Raw genomic sequence first — 21940 nt, 5'->3', positions numbered from 1 at the left:
CAACTTTGAGATACTATATTAAATATACCCTATTGGAATAATAAATATGCATTTGCTAGACACACTCACAAAAATACAGTTGGCCCCATGCCAAGCAGTCTCACGTTACTTATCAAATGACATGAAGTTTAAATGAGGCGGTGGCATTTCTAAAAAATGCACCACAGGCAAGTACATATAAACTAACAACAGTATTGAATTCTATAATTTATAGCTCCTAAATATCCACCATAGAGACTTGCACTTACCCATGTAATTATTAATGATGCACCGTCTCATTGAGTATATGTTGATTGTTCAACCAGTGATAAGCCTTTATTATGCAATGGCACATGCTACAAACTAACAGTTCCCTCTCGATACCACCGATGGCAAATAAAAAACACACAAATTAATAGTGTAAAATCAAAGAAAGTCAAGATTAGAATCAGACCAGCAGCTGCCCTGATGGTGCAGCATCTAATTTAATTAAGTTGCTGCGTTTCAAACATGAGTTAGGAATTCAGTTGCATTGCTGAAGCAGCCCCTGGATCCTCTTGTACTCACGCTGCCTTGGACGGTGACAGGCAGAGCAGAAGCATTTGCACTGAGAGGACGGATGATAAAATGGCATGGAACAGAAGGTTCAGTCAGCCACTCTCACTCTCTTACGATGGCTGGAGAGCTGCACGGTCAGAACTTGGCAGAAAGAAGCTCCATTAAAAAATTCACCATGCATGTCAAATCGCAAGCAGGATCTGGAATTTTGACATGCCAGTCACCGTGTGTACTGGTGGGAGGACAGTCACACACCTGACAAGAAATAGCTGCAGAACAATAGGTCTTCACAGCAGGGAACACTTTGGGAGCTCAGAGACTATCATCTTTTTAAAACCAGCACAGTGGTGTTTTTCTTCCTGCCCTATCCCTGATCTTTTGCACACTACTTGCAAGCCAAGAGGTGTGGCCAGCTTGCACTCTCAGTGTCACTGCGATTGGTCACCACGCTTTCTTCCTTTAAAAATTACAAGGGCAGACATTCTAGGTTGTCACACAAGAACATAAAAAAAATTAGCAGAAAGCCATTCGGCCCCTCAAGGCAGCTTCACCATTCAATCAGGTCATGGCTGAACTCCTACTCTGTCCCTCGATTCCCTTAATACCCCTGGCACTCCTGGCAGGGGAGCCTTGCCCAGATTGGGCTGAAACAGAAAAGGCAAAGCTGCGGTCTGTAACTTTCATTTGTTACTAGGAGGGTGCACGTGTGTGCGTATGCTTTTAAAAAAATATTAACCTTAGTCATTTACGAACATACATCCCCTCGAGCCTGCTAAGCCATTCAATATCATGGCTGATCAGATTTTAACCTCAACTCCACATTCCCGCCTACCCCAAATAACCTTTCACCCCCACCCATTCAGATACAACCTTGATAAAGATTGTTCATCAAGAATCTATCTAGCTCTGCCTTAAAAATATACAAAGACTCTGCTTCCACTGCCTTTTGAGGAAGAGAGCTCCAAAGGCTCTCAACCTTCAAAAAAATGTCACCTCATCTCTCTCCTAAATGAGCCACCCCTTATTTTTAAACAGTGACACCTAGTTCTAGATTCTCCTAGAAGAGGAAGTGTCCTCTCCACATCAACCCTGTCAAGGCCCCTCAGGATCTTATATCAAGTCGCCTCTTACTCTTTTAAACTCCAGTGGATACAAGCCAACCTGGTCCAACCTTTCCTCATAAGACAACCTGCCCATTCCAGGTATTAGTCTGGTAAACTTGCTCTGAACTGCTTCCGATGCATTTACATCCTCTCTTAAATAAGGACACAGTGCTCCAGATGTAGTCTTATCAATGCCCTGGTTTTTCCCACCGCTTTCCAGGTCTCCCCAGGGCATAGAATGGTACACACTATTCAGCCCATCGTGTATATCTAGCCCTCTGAAGGGGCAATTCGCCTAGTGCTACTCCCCCACTTTTTCCCCATTGCCCCGCATATTGTTTCCCTTTCAGATAACAATCAAATATTCCCTTTTGAAAGTCTCAAATGGACCCTGCCTCCACCACACTCAGGCAGTGCATTCCAGACCTTAACCACTTACTGTGTAAAGAAGTTTTTTTGTGTTACCATTGCTTCTTTTGCCAATTACCTTAAATCTATATTTTTATACAGGTTTAACATAACTTCCTTGCTTTTGTACTCCATGTCCCTATTGATAAAGCCCAGGATACCTTACGTTTCATTAACTACGCTCTCAACCTGTCCTGTCACTTTCAATGACTTATGCACATATACACCCAGGTTCTCTGCTGCTGCATCCCTTTAGAATTGTACCCTTTATTTTATATTGTCTCTCCATGTTCTGCTGACCAAAATGAATCACTTCACACTTCTATGCATTAAATTTCATCTGCCACTTGTCTGCACATTTCACCAACCTGTCTATGTCCTTTTGAAGTTCGACACAATCCTCCAAATGACCAAGGTCCAGGTTATTGATATAGATCAGGAACAGCTAGTGCTCTAACACCAATCCCTGGGGAACTCCACATTAAACCTTCCTCCTGTCCGAGAAACAACCATTCACCACTACTGTTTCCTGTCACTCGGCCAATTTTGTATCCATGATGCCACTTTCCCTTTTATTCCATGAGGTCTAGCTTTGCTAATGAGCCTGTTGTGTGGCAACGTATCAAATGCCTTTTGGAAGTCCATGTACACCACATCAATAGCATTGCCTTCAACCCTCTCTGTCACCTCTTCAAAAAACTCCAGCAAGTTGATTAAACATCATTTTCCCTTAACAAATCCATGCTGGTTTTTCTTCATTAACCTGTGTTTGCTCAAGTGACCATTAATTTTGTATCAAATTATAATTTCTATAAGCTTCCCCACCAGTGGACACAAGCCAACCTGGTCCAACCTTTCCTCATAACCACTGAGGTTAAAATGACTGGCCTGCAGTTGCTGGGCTTATTTTAACACTTTTTTTTTGAACAAGAGTGTAACATTTGCAATTCTCCAGTCCTCTGGCACCACCTGAGTCTATTGGAAATTTTGGAAAATTATAGTCGGTGCCTCGACCACTCTCACTTCCTTCAGTATCCTCAGATGCATCTCATCCAGGCCTGGTATCTTATCCATTTTAAGTTCAGACAGGCTATCCAATTGTGCTTCATCAACTTTAAACCCTTCAAGTGTCTGAATCACCACCTTTTTCACCATGACCTGGGCGGCAGCATCTTCTTGGTAAATGTATTCATTTAATACCTCAGCTATTCCCTCTGCCGCCTTTTTGGTCCCTACTCAGCCCCACTCCTCCTCTTAGCATCCTTTTACTATTTATATTCGGATAGAAAACTTTTGGATTTCTTTTCATGTTAGCTGCCAGTCTCATTTCATACTCTCCCTTCGCTTTTCTTATTTGAAATTTCATTTCCCCTCTACTCCTTTTATGTTCGGCCTGATTCTCAATTGTTCTATCCACCTGCCATCTCTGACATTTCTGCTACACCTTAATCGCTATTTCTTTTGTCATCCAGGGAGCTCTGAATTTGTTTGCCCTATCTTTCCCTTTCAAGGGAATGTACTTGAACTATTTCTTCTTTAAAGGCAGCCCATTGTTCAGTCACAGTTTTGCCTGTTAATCCTTGATCCCAGTTTATTTGGGCTAGATCCATTCTTACCCCATTGAAGTTGAATTTCCCCCAATTAATTATTCTTACTCTGGATTCTTCGTTTTCCGTTTCCATAGCCAACCCAAAACTTATGATTACTGTACCCTAATGACGCTCAATCCACTTGGCCCACCTCATGCCCAAAATACAGGTCTAACAGTGCCTCCTTTCTCACTGGACTGGAAACACTGGTTTAGAAAATTCTCCTGAACACAGTCTAGGAACTCTTGCCCCCCTCTGCCCTTTACACTATTACTATCCTAGTCTATATTTGGATAATTAAAGTTCCCTGCTATAACTACTCTGTTATTTCCTTGCAAATTTGATCCTCTATGTCTTTCCCACTAGTTGGTGGCATATTGGTGACATCGAGCAAAGTAATTGCACCTTTTTTGTTCTTTAGCCAAACAGATTCCATTCTCTGGGACTCCCTTGCTTTCCAGCACTGCAATGTTCTCCTTAAGCAATATTGCCACCCCACCTCCTTCCCTTCCTATCCTATTTTTCTTGAACATCTTGTATTAGAAATATTTAATATCTAATCACGCCCTAGGTCTCTGTTATAGCTACAACATATTTCCAGGTGGCTATCTGCATCTGCATCTCACCAATCTTAGTTACCACACTCTGTGCATTCACATACATGCACTGTAACTCCAACTTAGACTTTATTACTTTTCCTCTTATGCTGAGCGTACCTAATACCTTACTATTTCCTACTCTAGTGCTATCTATCTGTCTCTCCCAATATTCTTCCACCTCAGTGTCCCACTCTAGTATTACTTCCTGATTCCCACAGTGCTGCATCTCCCATTCCTGCTACCAATGGTGCATTGTCAAAGGGACTAAAATCTCCCACTGGTCCAGGTCTCACTCCTTGTACATCAGTTAGCGCCAACAGAAGTACTTCTAAGGGTGTTCGGAGATCTTAGCAAAGCTAATAACGTAGGAACAGGGGTAGGCCATTCAGTCCCTTGAGCCTGCTCCATCATTCACTGAGATCACAGCTGTTTTGACATTTCACATACTAATCATCAAGGAGGAAAGCCTTTAGCTTATCTAATTCCATCCACTGCAGTATCGGATTATTTCTTAAAAATTTATTTTAAATTCCAAACTTAAATTCTGACGGTAATAAACTGCTTTCCTGCTGCGTGTTGTTTTCCCAGCCATCAATATAAGGAGCATTGGAATAGAATCTTTTGGCCAGAATGCACTTGGCATTTTCCAAGAATAGATCCGGCTTTCTTCCTTCCCACAGCCCTCTCTTTCCCATATAAACCTCTCTTCTGGTCAGTCAGATGTTTGGTGTGCGCACCATATTGAACAGGTTCCACCACAAGCTGCTGATACCATTCCTGTTTACCTTACATGGAGGGCACACCCGCATCCTGCATCGATGCACCACAGTCTCGAGAGGTTAGGTGCAGATTGATGGAGCCAGGCTTTAGGGACTCCCAGACATGCACAGGAGTACTGCTAGAGCTTATTCAGCTTCCAGTCAGAGTAGGGCCACCCTACCTTCGGACACCAGCTTGCTGAATTATCTGAACCAGGGATAGAAGGTCATAAGCAACAGGTCTGTCCCCTCAGGCTTCGTCACAGGGCAAGTTGGTTGATTATTCAACAACACATTCTGTAGTGTAGGTATCTCTGGTTCAGAAAATAGATTCATCACAGAGGACTGACTTACTTCTGGATAAACATTGTTGGATGTGTGACACTGCAGCCATCTCAACTCCGAAGAAATGCATTAACTGGAACGAAGGCTGAATCGAGCCTGTTAATTTGGCAATGTACCTAGATAGTCACTATTCTGCCAGGGCGCTTTTCACATTCGTTCAGCAGCTGTAGTAAAAGGGTGCTGAGGGTTATAGGAATGAGAATAGCAATGGGGGGAACTGAAGTATTCATTCTTAAAGTAGGGAACAATCATACCAAAATAATCATGAATGAACACTGCACAGTTAGGGGTCCTTGGTAATGAAGTTCTAATTGCATTAACACGTCTCTCCATCTACTTGGGTACATTGCAAGTTTTCCAAGAAGGGATCTATTAAATTGGCCTCGGGGAAGGGAGCCCAAGCTGCTCATTATTTGCTTGGTTCTATGGAGGTTTTATATGTAGTTTGATGCAGGCATCTCACTAGTATATCCCTAGTGCCATGCTTGTAATGTAAGGGGGAGGATTTTGATGTAAGAACCGAAGCTCTATCCTGACGTGAGCAATGACAGTTAGCCTATCATCTGGCATTGGGAAAATGTTAGAAGCTGTTATTAAAGATCTTATAGCAAGGCACTTGGAAAAATTCAAGGCAATCAGGCAGAGTCAATCTGGTTTTATACAAAGGGAAATAATGTTTAACCAATTTATTGGAGCTCTTTAAAGGAGTCACGTGTGCTGTGGATAAAGGGGAACCGGTGGATGTACTGTATTTAGGTTTCCAGGAGGCATTTGGCCAACTCCTGCTCCTAATTCAAATGGTCGCATGAGTGTTCATCTTTCCAACTTAGTCATCTTATATCCGCGGGGACAGGCCCAGTATGTAACATACTGGACCCGGGAGAACATCAATGTTATTTGTGGTTATGTGCGACAAGATTGCTTCTGAAAATGGTTGCATTTGTGGGTAGGAGTGCAGCACTAGAAACTGTGTCCAAGAATACCGCTCTGGTCACATCCTCCCCAACAGTCAACGAATAAGGAGGGGAAAAGTCAAATTAGGCTTATGCTGTTTAGTTGATCTCAATCTCATTGTTCATTTAAGCTTTGAGAGATCTGTCAGTGTAGATGGGTCCAGCAAGTGGGGTGGAGCTACATTAAAGGGTCCTGTGATGAGCAGCTCCGGAGGCTTGTGTTCTTGAAATTTGTGAAGCATGGATGGCTCTTGGAGGAAGGCACATCCTCCTGGAATTTGTCTACTAAATTGTGGAACCGACAAGACTTCACCTCCATAAAACAGATAGCCGAGCCCAGCAGTACCTTTCTTTATCCACCTGGGTGTTCTTCAGTTTGGTGAGAGCTGACCAACTCAGCGCAATGCTCAACTGCGCAAAGTTCAACAGTGTCACCTTTATTTAGAAGCCACCGTCAAGGGGCTCTTTCAATAATACAGCCTGAAGGGTGCGGTAAAAAATAAATCAATTCATGGAGCTGGCAGCAAGATGCCCCATTCCAGCAATTTCCAGTCCATTAAATTCATATTGCTTGTGCATTCATGCAAAATGTTAATATTGCAGGCCAAAAAAATATGTGCATATCAATCTTTCTACAAAAAAAAAATGCTGTCAAGAGATCCATGTTCACACTTTGAACCTTTCCTGCAGTCAATAATCTGCACCATTGGAGAGTATGAAGTGGAATGGCAAGAGTAAACAAGGGATAGGTTGGGGCATAATCTTCCCAAGGATTCTTCCACTGAAATGGCCTAAGTCATAATACACCTGCATCCCCAAACTGCTCCAGTAATGACGTTTTTTTTAATATATGTATGAGCAGCAAATTGTGGTGATTTGGGGTGTGTTGCCTGAATGGGAGGTGTTTGGACATATACCAGTAAAGCAGAAATCTGCAAGGCTATAGAGAAGAGAGGTGAGTGGGACTCATTGGATAGCTCTTTCAAAAGAGCCAACACCAGCATGAGCAGCTGAATGGCCTCCTTTGTGCTGTATGATTCATAGAACCGTTCATCTATTTTTATGAAGACTAGATAGCAATGCTCACATTATATGTAGTCCAGTCATCACAAGTCATATGTGGTCCAGAGGTCACTTTGATGTCTTTACTGCTCCAGGAAAATTCCAAGGACCACTGCAAAAAGTTTCCATAAATCAACTTCACAGCATATTTGCAATAAAAGCTCTGTAAGTAATGATTCCACTTAATACTGTCAGACCAATAACCTGTATCTAATCCAATTGATCTAGACTCCGAATTATTACAGCCAGCAAAAGTAATGATAAAGCTGAAAAATTCTGCCAAATTGTCGCATCCTCCATCAGGATGTTTGCACCGGGTGGGGAGGGGGGTCAGTGGAAGGTAGTTAATATGCTGCAGCTTAGCTCCTGGCTCCAGTCAATGCTACCAAGTTTTACAGAAAGCACAATGATGAACCACACAGGATGCAAACTGCACCAACCCTGTGATGTGACTCCACTGACATTTTTGCATGTTTGTCCTGGGCAAGGCTTGCTCAGATTTTGTTCCACCTCGTGAATGTTTACTATCTACTCCAGCTCATTAAACTGAGCAGAATCTCAAACAACAGAAACAAAAAACTCTTTTTAGTTCAGCCTCTTGGCTTCCTTGCTATTTTACTTCACATTCTCCAACAATGCAGATTATTGATTCGTAGGGAGCACGAGCACTGGTCTCTTGACAACACCACTCAGTTTTTCCGTGGAAAGATTGATATGCATGTATTTTTTTGGGCCATCAATATTAACATCTTGCTTGAATGAACAAGCAGCCTGTGAATTTGATGGGCCAGAAATTACTGGAATTGGGCATCACGCTGTGAGCGCTGCAAATTGCTGGCAATTTGAGAAACTAAACAAAAAGGAAAGGAAAGTAAAACATAGCAAAGTAAAAACACAACACTCCTCCCTTACAGGAAGGTGTCTCAGATTGCTTTATAATAAAGTAGTAATGGGATATAATGAACATGGGGAAGGGGTGGGGCTGCATGTAGAGTTTAGAATGGGAAGCTGAAGACACTGTCAGAGCGTCGAGGAGATCATAAAACAGCAGAGAGGGAGGTAGGCAAGCAGTAATAACTGGGGAGGACGAACTCAAAGGGGAGATGCACAGTGACCAGATAAGTAACCAATAGTGGAAATAAAGGGGCACTGTGGGTGGATCTACACCAGGTCGACTGCAGTCGTTCAGGAAGATGGTTCACTGCCACTTTCTTGAGGACAATGAGGAATGGGCAATAAATACCAGCAATGTCCACCTCCCGTGAACGACTAAAGCAAAAAGGGCAAGAAGCTGTGTGTGAGCAAGGATGCAGGAGGAGTTCATTCATTTAGGGTGGATGCAAGCTCATGGGAAAATTAAATACAGAAGGTGAGGATTTTGAAGAAAAACAACTTTAATGCAGAGCCTGGGGAGCTCCTGGAGGGTGCCGGCAGTGTGGGTGGGGGAAGAGCATGCCGGAAAGGCAAGGGGAGGGAGGGTGCTGCTGGTAGAGATGGGTTAGTGGGGGCAGTGGGGAGGCTCAGCAGCGAGGATTCAGCCTCTGATTGGCTGCCTCACCTGCACCATGCTGAAGGGACTATCCAGAGGGTCACCAGGGAAATGCTGGCGTGAGACATCGAATAGCTAAGAGGCAATTTCGGTGTGTGGAAACCACCTCCAGAAAAATAGAGCTGGCAGTGAGTTGGAACTGGGTGGGCGGGGGTGCACTAGCTCTGTGCTGCTCTAATGCTAGCCTCTAGGCCAGTTTTCTTTGCTCCAGCACTCATGGCTGTGCCTGCAGTTGCCTAGGCCCTTAGCACCGAAATACTCTCCCTACACTGTTCTGTCTCTCTACTTCCCTTTCCTCCTTTAAGGCACTACTTAAAACTTACTTGTAATAGTTCCTTATTTGGCTCAGAGACAGATCTTGTTTTTAACCTGCTCCTGTGAAGAGCCTTGGGATGTTTTATGTTAAAGGCTCTATATAAATGTAAGGTGATATCGCTTGGAGATAATGTCGCCAAGGAGATTTATGCAGATAGCTGAGACTGGGGGAAAGGGTGGACTCCTCGAGTACATTGGGGAGGGGGGGCGGACCCTGACCTCAAAGAGAGATGATGAGGATGATCAGGAGATCAAGAGAGATCAAATCAACTGCTCAGGGCCCACTTTTGTTCTCAAGGTATTTAATAATTTATAATAATTTATACACAGTTTCAAACTCAGCAGATGACACTGAAGTAGGGGGTTTGACAAATGGCAAGAGGGACTGTAAAAGAGAGACAGACAGATTAGCAGAATAGACAGATGGAAAATGCAGTTCATTGTAGGGCAGTGGGAGGTAAAATACTGAAGAAAGAGGATGAACGGTGAAACCTAGAGTTTCAAATACACATTTCTTGGAAAGTGCAGGGAGAAGAAAAAAATACAAAAAATTCAATGCTATCCAGGATTTTAAATAGAGCACGGGGGAAGGAATAATAGAAAATGATAATGTGATCTAACCAGTGTAAATTAAGAGTACTGTGTGCAGCTGCATGTATGAAAAATGATAAAAAGATAACATAAAGCACAGATTCATCAGGACAAGTGACTGAAGGGAAACAAGGGAGAGAGGCTGAAGACACTGGAACTATTTCCATTACAGCAAATAAGGCTGAGGAGGGTGAAAAAAAATTGACATTGCATGTAGAGGGATAAACTAATATGATTGAAGAGTCAGTAACAAGGGGGTCATCAATAGAAATAGTTACTGAGTGTTGTAATAAGCCTTTAATGGGTTGCAGCATGACATCACTAGAAGGGAAGTGTATCATGTGATCCAGTTTCACTCTTGATTTTGAGCAGAGCACAGAACACAGCTATGCTGCTGTGTATTCAAGCATTATACCTTTGTATAAAATGCTCCCATGTGCCCAGTCTAAATAAGTGAACCCACAACATGTTTACCCAATCCCTTATAAGTGATTGGTGCCTGTATATCATTATAAAAACACGACACTGAGTGAGTAAGGAAAGAGGTTAGGAGACATTTCTTTGCAAACACAGTTGGAGGGGCATAGAACACTTTTCCACAGAGTGCTCGAGACAGATGGCATTATTGGTACATCTTTTAGAGGGAAACCTGGATAATCTTTGAAGCAGAGCAATGTTCAGGGTTTAGGAGAAAAGTCGAGGAGAGGGACAGGGAAGGCTTAGCTTCTGATTACTCTAGCAAAGAGCCAGCATAGACAGACTGGGGCAAATGGGCTCTTTCTACACTTGTACCATAGATATCAGAGTGAATAGTGTATTTGACTGCATAAATAAATTAGCGAGAGAGATTAACAAAATCAATAGTAGAAAGGAGGCAGAGGCAAAGTGGGAAGGTACAGGGGGAAAACTGTTTCAGATCAAGCTAGATGTAAAAGAATTGAGAAAACAAATTCCATTTGCTTTAAAATATGATTAATTCCAGCTTCACAAACTTATTACTAAATTTATAAAATGTACCAGAAAAATAATCCAAAATAAGCAAAAGTAACAATGTCAAAAACTCACTCAAGTCAGGCTAAGCAGGTACACAAGGAGAAGCAAATACAAGAGAGGAGAAAAAGGAGCCACGTCTGAACCAGCAAGGAGATCTGACTGAATGGTAAAACATGTGGGAACCAGGAAGCTTGAAGCAATCTTTGTTCGAGTTGTCAAATGTCAAGTTATGCTGATTACAGCGGTGCTTATTTATCACCGCAGATGAGTGCCTTTATTTCTGAGTGGGTGAGTCTGCATCCACATAATCTCCAAGCTGCCACTTCTTAATGCATTTTAATCATGGGCACACAAGCCTACAAGGTACACAGTTTACACACCAATTCCCCCCACCGCACCGCCACCCCCCCCCTCCGCCCCCCGCTTTCAACCCACCTACTCCTTTCACACACATGGCATTTATGCTCATGGTGCTGATTTAAACTCCTCACTGTATTCACAGAATCCATCCATTGCAAGGAAGAAAAAAAAAAATCCATGAACTGAGAAAGAAATAAAGGCTGCCCTGGCAACCCCAGCAAAAGCCAAAAAAACACCGCCTGCAGAAAGATGCTGTGACGTCAACTTATCTGACATTAGGCCTGCAGCCACTCACAACCTGTAACCTAGATATTCTCAAAAAGAAGTCGTGATTCGCCATCTGTGGGCCCACATTTCTATCACAGATAAGCTGACAGAATGGAATCGCTACTCGTTACCTGGGTGTTATTTGGCTGCATATGCCATAAGAAGCAATGTGCTGTGTCGATACAGTACAATGGGTAACCAAATCATTACAAGAAGGGACAACAGTGGAAAATCCTGTAAGATGATTTCAGTCAATCCCGCGTGGAGTATTTTTGAGCTTCTCTCTCTTTAATATCATAAATATGAAATCTTAAACTGCTTATTGTGGGCGAAGTGTCGGGAAGCATAAGTGACAAGGTACTTTCAGGTCATCAATTTTAGAAATGATTTGCTGTTTCCTTTCATTAAAATGTCAACAGTAGCTGCCTTTGATACTAAATAATGTGTTAAAATATATCTAAAGGAGCATCAGAATTAGTGTCAGTAGGCCCCTCTCAGTATGCAACTGGATCATTTAGTTTAGCTGACCCAAGACAGGATTGCAACAGGGACATGTTAAATCAGTCTCACTGTCTCCAGGTTACGGAAAGCTGCCGGAGTCCCTTCTTCAGATTGCTGGCCAGTGATTGCTGCCGGAAAGCGCACAGGTCGAGTCAGACTCCGCTTTAATACCCACAATGGTCAAACAACTTGCTGACAATCATATAAATGATGAGGTAGTGGGGTTGCTGCAGTGTGACTCAGGCCACTGTGTGCAGGAGGAGGCTATGAAATATCATCCAAAGGAGAGATAGTAAAGTCAGGATAGGAATGTCCAGCCTCAGAGTGAAGCTTCAGTCGGCTACAGTGGTCCTGGTGGAATCCCAAATCCCACGTGGGGGGCGGGGAGGATGCGAGTGGTACACCCCAATGTGGTCAGTACATCAAATATGGCTGCAAACCACTTGGCCTAAGCATGGTGCAGGCTGGGAAATATTCTGTTGCACCGCAACTGAAAAGCCGTCTGCACAGCTAAAGTTCACACTTTTATAAAACCTTTCTACACCTGTATAAAACGCCGGTTAGGCCACAACTGGAGGACTGTGTGCAGTCCTGGTCGCCACATTATTGGAAGGATGTGATTGTGCTGGAGAGGGTGCAGAGGAGATTTACCAGGATGCTGCCTGGGCTGGAGGGTCTGAGCTATGAGGGAAGATTGGATAGGCTGGGGTTGTTTTCCTTGGAGCAGCGAAGGTTGAGAGAGGACCTCAGAGGTGTATAACATTATGAGGGGCATAGAAAGCCACTTTTTCCATTAGTAGAGCGGCCAACAACCAGGGGCATAGATTTAAGTTAAGAGGTAGAAAGCTAAGAGGGGGGGGTTGAAGGGAACTTTCTTTCACCCAGAGGGTGGAGGGAGTCTGGAACTCACTGACTGAAAGGGTGGTTGAGTCAGAAATCCTCGTAACATGTAAGAAGTATTTAGATATTCACTTGCGTTGCCATAACCTCCAGAGCTATGGGTCAAGTGCTGGAAAATGGGATTAGTGTAGTCAGATCTTTGTTGACCGGCACGGACACGATGGGCCAAATGGCCTCTTTCTGTGCTGCAGCCGTCTGTGAGTTTGTTCAGATCTTTGAGCCATGTAACGGATAATTAATCCAATTGAAGAAGTGCGAATAAATAGCAGGATCCCTGTTCCACGTTCAAGCCAACTTTAAGCAGACAAGAAAAGATGTGCCGCGGCTCCAGCAACCTCAAAACATGGGTCAGGCAGGTTAAGTGTCCAGCTCCTCGACCATAAGAGCTGACCTGCATTAGACCCCCTACAGATTAGTTGCAAATCGATTTGCACCATTTCCCACAGGCATCCCTCTGGAAATTTCTCCCCAGAAATGAGCTTTCCTTCATTATGTTATCAGCTGCCAACGTTGCAAGAGTAGAAGGAAAAAAAGCAGGGAGCATTTGGGGCATCACCTTTGTGGAAGTCGCCACCGCCTCACACTAATTACCCCGCCTCCCCCCAACTCTTAGAAATCACTAAGGGCCCCTCCCAGAGGCAGCATCAGCAGCTGTCTTAGCAGCAAAGCCACTGGTGTCAAAGCCCTTCAACTTCAACAACGTTGTATCTGCATGGTGATAGAAGTAAACTGCAACTAGCTTATGAAAGTCTAAATCATTAAGTTTAAACACAATACAGTTCAAATTTTTAGGCTTCAACATAACATGATTCACCCTTCAACCCAATTTTCCAACAGTTCACCTTCTCTTCTACTGTCGCCATGTTCAATCTGTTTCAGCATTACTAAAAACAGCCAGAACATTAAAACAACATGTTGAATTATACACCGCTTAGTTTGCTATCATGCCCACATCCCAAGTTTAAATTTGCTCCAGGACTTTATAAACATCCTTTGCAGGAATTCAACATCCTGGCCATAGATTTATAAACTAGTGTCTTTGTGCATTGAAGAAAAAAATCAGTTTAATAGATATGGCCAGACAATGAATATTCCCAAGCTGTCTGAAAATGCAGTAATTAAGTTATATTTATTTGTTCACGAATGATGCAATAGGTATTGTTAGTTAACACAATGGAATCAGAGGAGCCAATTATGGCATCTTTTCCTTCACTTTGTGGAATAGGAAGGTGGTATGTTGTGCACTGGGGCAGTGGGAAACATAGCTACATTCTTTGTCTAATTCCCATCTCCCTGTGATTGGTTGTTGCCACCATGAGCCTTTACAAGAGGTGAACGTTTATAAAGAGCTATCTAAAAATGTTCAGAAAAAGACAAAGTACAGAGCCAAAAGAAAACACAATTCTTTTTCATTCATACATGAAAGCTGAGCAACGCTGGCCATGTCAGCATTTATGGTCTACTTCTAAGCAACTGAGTGGCTCCCTAGGCCATTTCAGAGAATCAGCCACTTTGTTGTCGGTCTTGAGTCACACGTAGGCCAGGCCAGGTAAGGACAGCAGATTTCTTTCCCTGAAGGACAATAGTGAACCAGATGGGTTTTTAATGACAATCCGTTATGTCAAAGGTCACTAATACCAGCTTTTTATTCCAAATTTATTTACTGAACAGAATTTAAATTTCGGTGAGATTTGAACTCCAGATCATTAATCCAGGCCTCTGGATTACTAGTCCAGGAACATAAATTACTGTGCTCCCGTACCCAGAGTGAAATCTGAATTTATAAGGAAGAGCCTCATTTCTGATTAGCCTACCACATCTACACAAATTTGATTCAATTATCATGCTCTGTTTGCCCAACAAACATGACTCAATTTTCACAGATACAGAACTCAGTAAAGATTTAACATACATGGTGCATTAGGTCAGGAAAGGCAAATTTTGCAAGTTAATAAATTCCATCTTCCACTTGTGCACTGGCCCATCACTGGAACTTCAGTAAAGGGTGATATTTTCACATGGCTGCTACAAAGTTGTTTCTCACTCTGGACCACACTCTCCCAGCCCTATCAAACCCCCTGTAACTTCAGTTAAGTGCACTGTCAGGTGCGTGAAACACGATACGTGAACAAAGCCCTAGTGTCAGAATGTGTCAAGGATTTTGCCTTTCTGTAGATCAGAGCACCCGGAGCAGCACAGCACTGAGGGAGTACAGGCTGATCACTCAAAATAATAGAACCGTATGGCAGAGGATGCGGCCTTTCAGGCCACAGCCTGTCACATGTGATGGAACAATTTGAGGTGATGAATTAATATACAAGAAGCCAACTGCAGAATATTGAAGCGTTTTTGGTTTAAGTGTGACTTTTCCAATAGCACCTTGTCACTTAAGCTCTAAATGACTATGTAGTGGTTTGTAGAATATTTTTTTTAAATATGTATGCCAGCTGTATGCACACAGAGGAGCAGGATCCTCCCTGGTGTGCACCATGAATGCACTGGTCTGATCCAGCTACAGGACATGAGGTTGAACACTAGTCCCAGCCATGACATCGTCCATCCCCAAGAGTAATTAGTAGGCCATCAGTTATGAAGAAAGGCAGATGTTCTCCCATTTTCCATCCAGGTGAATGTCTCTGCCTCCTGCCCATTACTGAGAGGAATTGCAATCCTGCTGCTTTCTTTCGTTTAAAAGAAAGTAAATTACATCCATCCCCAGCTGTTAACTGCTGTATATGAAGGGAGTTTCATAAGTTGCCATTATGAAATTATGGCTTTTCATTTTCCTTTTAAACCTATTTCATCGTACCTTGCATTTATATAGCACCTTTAACATAATAAAATGTCCCAAGGTACTTCACAGGAATGTTACAAAAAGATTTGGCACCCAGCCACATAAGGAGATACAGGACAGATGGCTAAAAACTTGGAGCATCTTACAGGAGGAAAGACAGGTAGGAGGGGCAGAGAGGTTAAGGGGGGGGGGATTGCAGAGCTTAGGCCTTAGCATCTGAAGACAAGGCCACCAATAGTGGAGGGATAAAATTGGAGAAGGTAGACAATGCCAGGGTTGAGAGACTAGAGGGACGAAGCCGTGGAGATTTGAAAATAAGCACTAGAAGGATGACCATGAGCACCCAGTCACCTGTTATTTGAATTCTTCACCTTACACTCACTGACCTTTCTGCCCTTGGCCAGCTGCAATGTTCCAATGAAGCTCAACACAAGCCCGAGAAATAGCGCCTCATCTTTCGACCCGGTACTCTACAGCCTTCAGGACTCAAGATCAACAACGTTAAATCATAACCTCTGCCTCCCTCTTGTTCCAGGTTTGTTTCTTTTTAAAAACGGATTCCATTTTTTCTTGTTTCTTCCTTTACCCCTAAAGTTGCATTCAGATGACTGCTATGTTGCCATTCACTTCTCATCTGGCCACATCTTTTGTTTCTTTACTATACTCATTACCGTGAAATCTCTCATTATTTAATCTCTTTCCCTCCAGCTCATCACGGGGCTTCCCTTTCCTTCTCCTTGCCCCCTTCCCTGGCTCAAAACATATTACATATTTATCTTTATAGTCGCTTGGTACTACAGAACTCGAGAATTGCAGAAACAAAAAAAGAGACACGCTGTTGAAGCTTTTCATCTTGCGAACTTGTCCTTTTGAGTGCAGCATGAAAAGCTTTGACAGAAATTGCTGAAGAAAAAAAAGTTATCTTTCTTCAGATTTGATGAAAGGCCATCTTGACCTGAAACATTAACACTTTGTCTCCTCAGACGGTGCCTGGTCGGATTATTTCTAGCACTTTTTGTTTTTATTTGAGAAATTAATAAACCTTGGCGTCACTTAACGTCTGGTTCACTGAGCACAAGGATGATGGGAGAAAGGGACTTGGTGTGTGTTTGGACATGGGCTACAGAGTTTTGGACATCAATTTTATGGAAGGTAGCATGTGGAAGGCAAGCCAGGAGTCCCTTGGAATAGTCAAGCCCAGGAGGTAAAGGCATGGATGAGAGTTTCAGCAGATGAGTCAGGCGTGGAGTCAGGTGGCACAAGTAGAGAGTATTCCATCACACTCCTGACTTGTGTCTTGTAGACAGTGGACAGGTTTTGGGGAGTCAGGAGGAGAGAGTTACTCGCCATAGACTTCCTAGCCTCTAATCTGTTCTTGTATTTTTTAAAAATTCGTTCACAGGATGAGTGCGTTGCTGGCTAGGCCAGCATTTATTGCCCATCCCTAGTTGCCCTTGAGAAGATGGTGGTGAGCTGCCTTCTTGAACCGCTGCAGTCCATGTGATGTAGGTACACCCACAGTGCTGTTAGGGAGGGCGATCCAGAATTTTGACCCAACAGCAGTAAAGAAACAGCGGTGCTATTGTCACTGGTCTAGTATTCCAGAGACCCAAGATAATGCTCTGGGGACCCGTGTTCAAATCCCACCACAGCAGATGGTGAAATCTGAATTCAATAAAAATCTGGAATTAAAAGTCTGATGACCTCGAAACCATTGCTAATTGTCGCAAAAACCCATCTGGTTCACTAATGTCCTTTAGGGAAAGAAATCTATCATCCTCACCTGGTCTGGCCTATGTGTGACTCCAGACCCAGAGTAATGTGGTTGACACTTAAATGCCCTCTAAAACACCCACATCCCATGAACAAAACAAAAAAATTCCAAGTCAGGATGGTGAGTGGCTTGGAGAACTTCCAGGTGGTGGTGCTCCCATCTATCTGCTGCCCTTCTCCTTCTGGATGGTCGTGGGTTTGGAAGGTGCTGTCTAAGGAGCCTTGATGTGTTCCTGCAGTACATCTTGTAGCTGGTACACACTGCTGCTACTGTGCGTCAATGATGGAGGGAGTGAATGTTTACGAATTGGGTGCCAATCAAGCGGGCTGCTTTGTCCTGGATGATGTCAAACTTCCACAGTTTGTTGGATGTCAGGGATGAGTAGTTAGGTTCTCTCTTACTGGAGATGGCCATTGCCTGGCATTTGTGTGGCATAAATGCTACTTGCCATTTATCAGCCCAAGGCTAAATATTGTCCACTTCTTGCTGCATGCAGGTACAGACCGCTTCATTATCTGAAGGACATACGAACATGGAGCAGGAATAGGCCATTTGACCCCTTGAGCCTGCTCCACCATTTAATAGGATCATGGCTGATCTGTTAGTAACTTCAAATCTACATCCCACCTATCCGCCAACAACTTATCACCCACTTGCTTACCAAGACTCTATCCACCTCTCCCTTAAAAATATTCAAAGGCTCTGCTTTCACTACCTTTTCAGGAAGAGGGTTTCAAAGACTCACGACCCTCAGAAAAATTTCGCCTCATCTTCATTTTAAATGGGCGACCGCTTATTTTTAAAGAGTGCCCCCTAGTTCGAGATTCTCCCACAAGTGGAACTGAATATTGCACATTGAATATCCACACTTCTGAGGAGGAGGAAGGTCAATGATGAAGCAGCTGAAGCCTAGGACACTACCTTGAGGAACTCTGGTAGTGATGTTCCAGGACTGAGATGATTGACTTCCAACAACCACAACCATCTTCCTTTGTGCTGATTATGATTCCAGCCAACAAAAAGCTTCCCCAGGACCCCCATCTATGCCTGATGCCCAGCAAGATCAATTTTACTGGGGCTTTACTGATGCCACACTCAGTCAAATACTGCCTTGATGTCAAGGGCAGTCACTTTCACCTCACCTCTGGAAGTCAGCTCCTTTGTCCATGTTTGGAGCAAAAGCTGTATTGAGGTCAGGGGCTGAGGGGTCCTGGCAGGAAGCTAGCCTTGGAATCAAACAGGTTTGGGAGGTGACAACTGGTCAAGGAATTGAGAGAGAAGATGGATGTTGTTTTCAAGGACGGAGATGTCAAAGTTATTTTCTTGAGGTGAGGGAGACAGCAGCTGAAGAAAGCAAACTATTGAAAGTATTGGCTAACATTGGGACGCAGGAGAAGTTGGGTGGTCAGCAGTTCCGTGAGAAATAGAGGAACAGGAGGTGGATCTCATGAACAAGATGAGCTAAAAAAGGGCATGAGAGAAACTCGAGAAGGATGAGAGTTTAGGGATCAGGCAGGGGGAGCCTTAGAGAAAGTTCGGCCCAATGAGCTCAGGGAATGGAGAGAGCTGTGCAAATGTTACGCCCTGGTTCAAAAAAAAAGGGTGTAAAGATAAACTCAGCAACTGCTGACCAATCAGTTTAACCTCAGTGGTAAGGAAGCTTCTAGAAACAATTTGGGACAGGATTAATAGTCACTTGGGCAAATGTGGATTAAAGAAAGCCAGCGTGGATTTATTAAGGACAGATCTTGTTATTTAACCTGATTAGAGTTTTTTTGATGAGGTAAGAGAGAAGGTTGAAGGAGGCAATGCTGCTGATGTGGTGCACATGAATTCCAGAGGGCATTTTATACAGTGCCGTACAGAGTCGAGAGCAAAGTTAGAGCTCATGGAATAAAAGGAACAGAAGTGACATAGATATAGAATTGATTGAGTGACAGAAAACAGGGGGTAATAGTTAATGGATGTTTTCAGACTGGAGGAAGGTTTATAGTAGAGTTCTCCAGGGTCAGCGTTAGGACCATTGCTCTTCCGGACATGGTAATGACCTAGGCCTTGGAGTATAGGACACAATTTCAAAAACTGTGGATGATACAAAACTTGGAAGTGTTATGAGGAGAGTGTAGAATTTCAAAAGGACATAGGCAGGTTAATGGAACGGAAGCACAAGTGGCAGATGAAATTTAATGCAGAGAAGTGTGAAGTGATTCATTTGGGTAGGACAAATGTGGAGAGACAACATAAAATAAAGGGTAGAATTTTAAATAGGGGGTGCAGGAGTACAGGGACCTGAGTGTATATGTGCATAAATCATTGAAAGTAGCAGAATAGGTTGAGAGTGTACTTCAAGCATACAGTATCCTGAGCTTTATCAATAGGGGCAGAGAGTACAAGACTAAAGGAGTTACATTAAACCTGCATAAAACACTGGTGTCCGACCTCAACTGGAGTATTGTGTCCAGTTCTGAGCACCACACACTTTAGGAAGGATGTAAGGCATTATAAAGAGGGTGCAGGAAAGATTCAAGAGAATGGTTCCACGGATGAGAGACTTCAGTTATGCAGGTGAGTTGATGAAGAGAAGAATGGAAAAAAAATTGTTAGAGGTGGTCAAAATTACAAGTGGTCTGGACAGAGTATTTAGGGAGAAACTGTTCTCATTGGTGGAAAGATCGATAACCAGATTTAAGGTTTTTGGCCAAAGAAGCAATGAGGGAAACAGCTTTTTCAGGCAGTGAGTGGTTAGGATCTGGAACACATTGTCTGAGAGCGAGGTGGAGGCAGGTTCAATTGCAGGTCTAGGGTGAGGCGGTGGAGGAGTGGCACTAGGTAAATTGCTCCTTCAAAGAGCCAATATGGATATGACAAGCCGAATGGGCCCTCTTCTGTGCTGTAACAATTCTATGAAGTGGCAGAGGCAGCTAATTGGATGTGGGAGAGCGTAATTTATTGAATGGGGTCACTGATGTCACGATTTTGAGAATAACTCTCGTTCAAGGCTTCCAGTCAAAAGCAATGTGCCAGCAGCAATGCAGAAATGACATTTAGTTTGATCCTGGTTAGTAAAGGACAAAATTTGCATTCCAACCTTTTCAACCCACAGCTGAATCCAAGGCCCATATTGTTTCAATGTGGCAATAGTCTTTTTTTCCCCCATGTAGGCATCAGATTTATACATGAATCCAGAGGGCCGGTTAATAGCCTCACTATTGAGTGAGGATTTTCGGCCTGCTATTGAGGACAACCAGATAGTGATACAAAACTGTTTTTAATTGTAATTATTCCAATGTATTAACTGTTAAACTTCTCAATCTATTGAACAATGGCTCAGAGCACAATCCCATGAACTGATGAAAAAGAGATGTATTTTCTTAAGAGAGTGGCAAAGTGCCACAGAATAAATGAGCAACAACATCCAGGATCCAATGGTTTATTTTCCACTATATTGCTGTCCTACAAGTGAAGAGTACATGGATTATTAAACAATCTCCGTAGGTCATGGATTGTTCCTGTAGGGGGAGGGTGGGTGCTGCTGCTGCTTAACTCTGTCTCAACACAATGATTTGGAATATGGAAAGCAAAGCTTCCTCTTAGGTTGTGTTTTTTCTCCCCCACCTCCCATCACACCAAGGCTGAGTGAGCTTGTGGCTGAACCAGCTCCGAAATCAGCAAGTCTAATCCCACAGACTCAGGGATGTCAAAACAAACCTCTTCTCCCTCAAGTAAAGACAGCATTTATTTTTGCAGCACTATCGTTTTACATATGAAAAGGAGGAAAAAGTCATGCAGAGACCTGAAGTGACTAGAAAATGACAGAGAAGCCAGATGGATTAACTTGACATCCACCGAAACGGGGCTCTTCACCGTTTCCTGTTTACAGCATCGGGCTTCTCATCAGCTGACTGGTGTCAAAATGTGTGTTGTTGAACAGTTTTGTTCTAAAAAGCGTGAAGGATTTGTACTGAGCTGGGGATTAATCCACATTATATTTTTTTTTAAATGAACAAAGTCATTCATGGGATCCCCAGGCAACAACATGGGAAAATGAATCAAAGTACAACAGCAAATAACAGCTAGTAATGATAGATTCATATTCATATCTACACTCTATACATCTTTCTGACAGCAAGTCAGAAACAATTTCATCCACCTGTACAATTCCTCTCCTCTTCCCCTACATTGCTCAACTCCATGAGGCAGAGGGCAAGGGAGTTATATCCCAGCACCAAGTTCTAGCACCATTTTCTAGCAGTAGAGTACAAGTGCCAATATGAATTTTAATTAAGGAGCAAGATTTTACATGGAAATAAAAAAAGTGCATTTGCCATTCTCTGAAATTTAGTGTGTAACTGCCAAGAAGTATAATTTTACATGAAAAAATGAGTTTTACATTAACTTACATTAATTAGCTTGTACAGGAGGCAAACTAACTTCAACTTTATATGAAATCGTACGTTCACGTCACGCTGACTGTTGTGTTCGACTGTGGGAACAATACAGGTATAGGTACAGCTTCATTTTTGAGAATCGTCAATGTGAGGC

The 21940-nt window shown here is 43.0% G+C and overlaps 1 protein-coding gene across 7 annotated transcripts in view; it reads right to left on the bottom strand.

Moving 5' to 3' along the window:
- Positions 1-21940, bottom strand: part of LOC121277929 (tyrosine-protein kinase Fyn) — a 298435-nt gene that overhangs the window by 205614 nt on the left and 70881 nt on the right. Inside the window, exon 1 of one of the 7 annotated variants that reach the window (XM_041187795.1) lies at positions 10875-10893. The exons of the other annotated variants lie outside the window; for them this stretch is intronic. The gene's annotated coding sequence lies outside the window, so the exon portion shown is untranslated. Of the gene's footprint in view, positions 1-10874; positions 10894-21940 lie in introns of those variants that run through there. 7 annotated transcript variants of the gene reach the window in all.

The sequence above is a fragment of the Carcharodon carcharias genome, chromosome 5 (genome assembly GCF_017639515.1).
Source record: "Carcharodon carcharias isolate sCarCar2 chromosome 5, sCarCar2.pri, whole genome shotgun sequence".
Lineage (NCBI taxonomy): Eukaryota > Metazoa > Chordata > Chondrichthyes > Lamniformes > Lamnidae > Carcharodon > Carcharodon carcharias.
The sequence above is the reverse complement of the archived record's forward strand: the minus strand, read 5'-3'. Positions and strand labels throughout refer to the sequence as shown.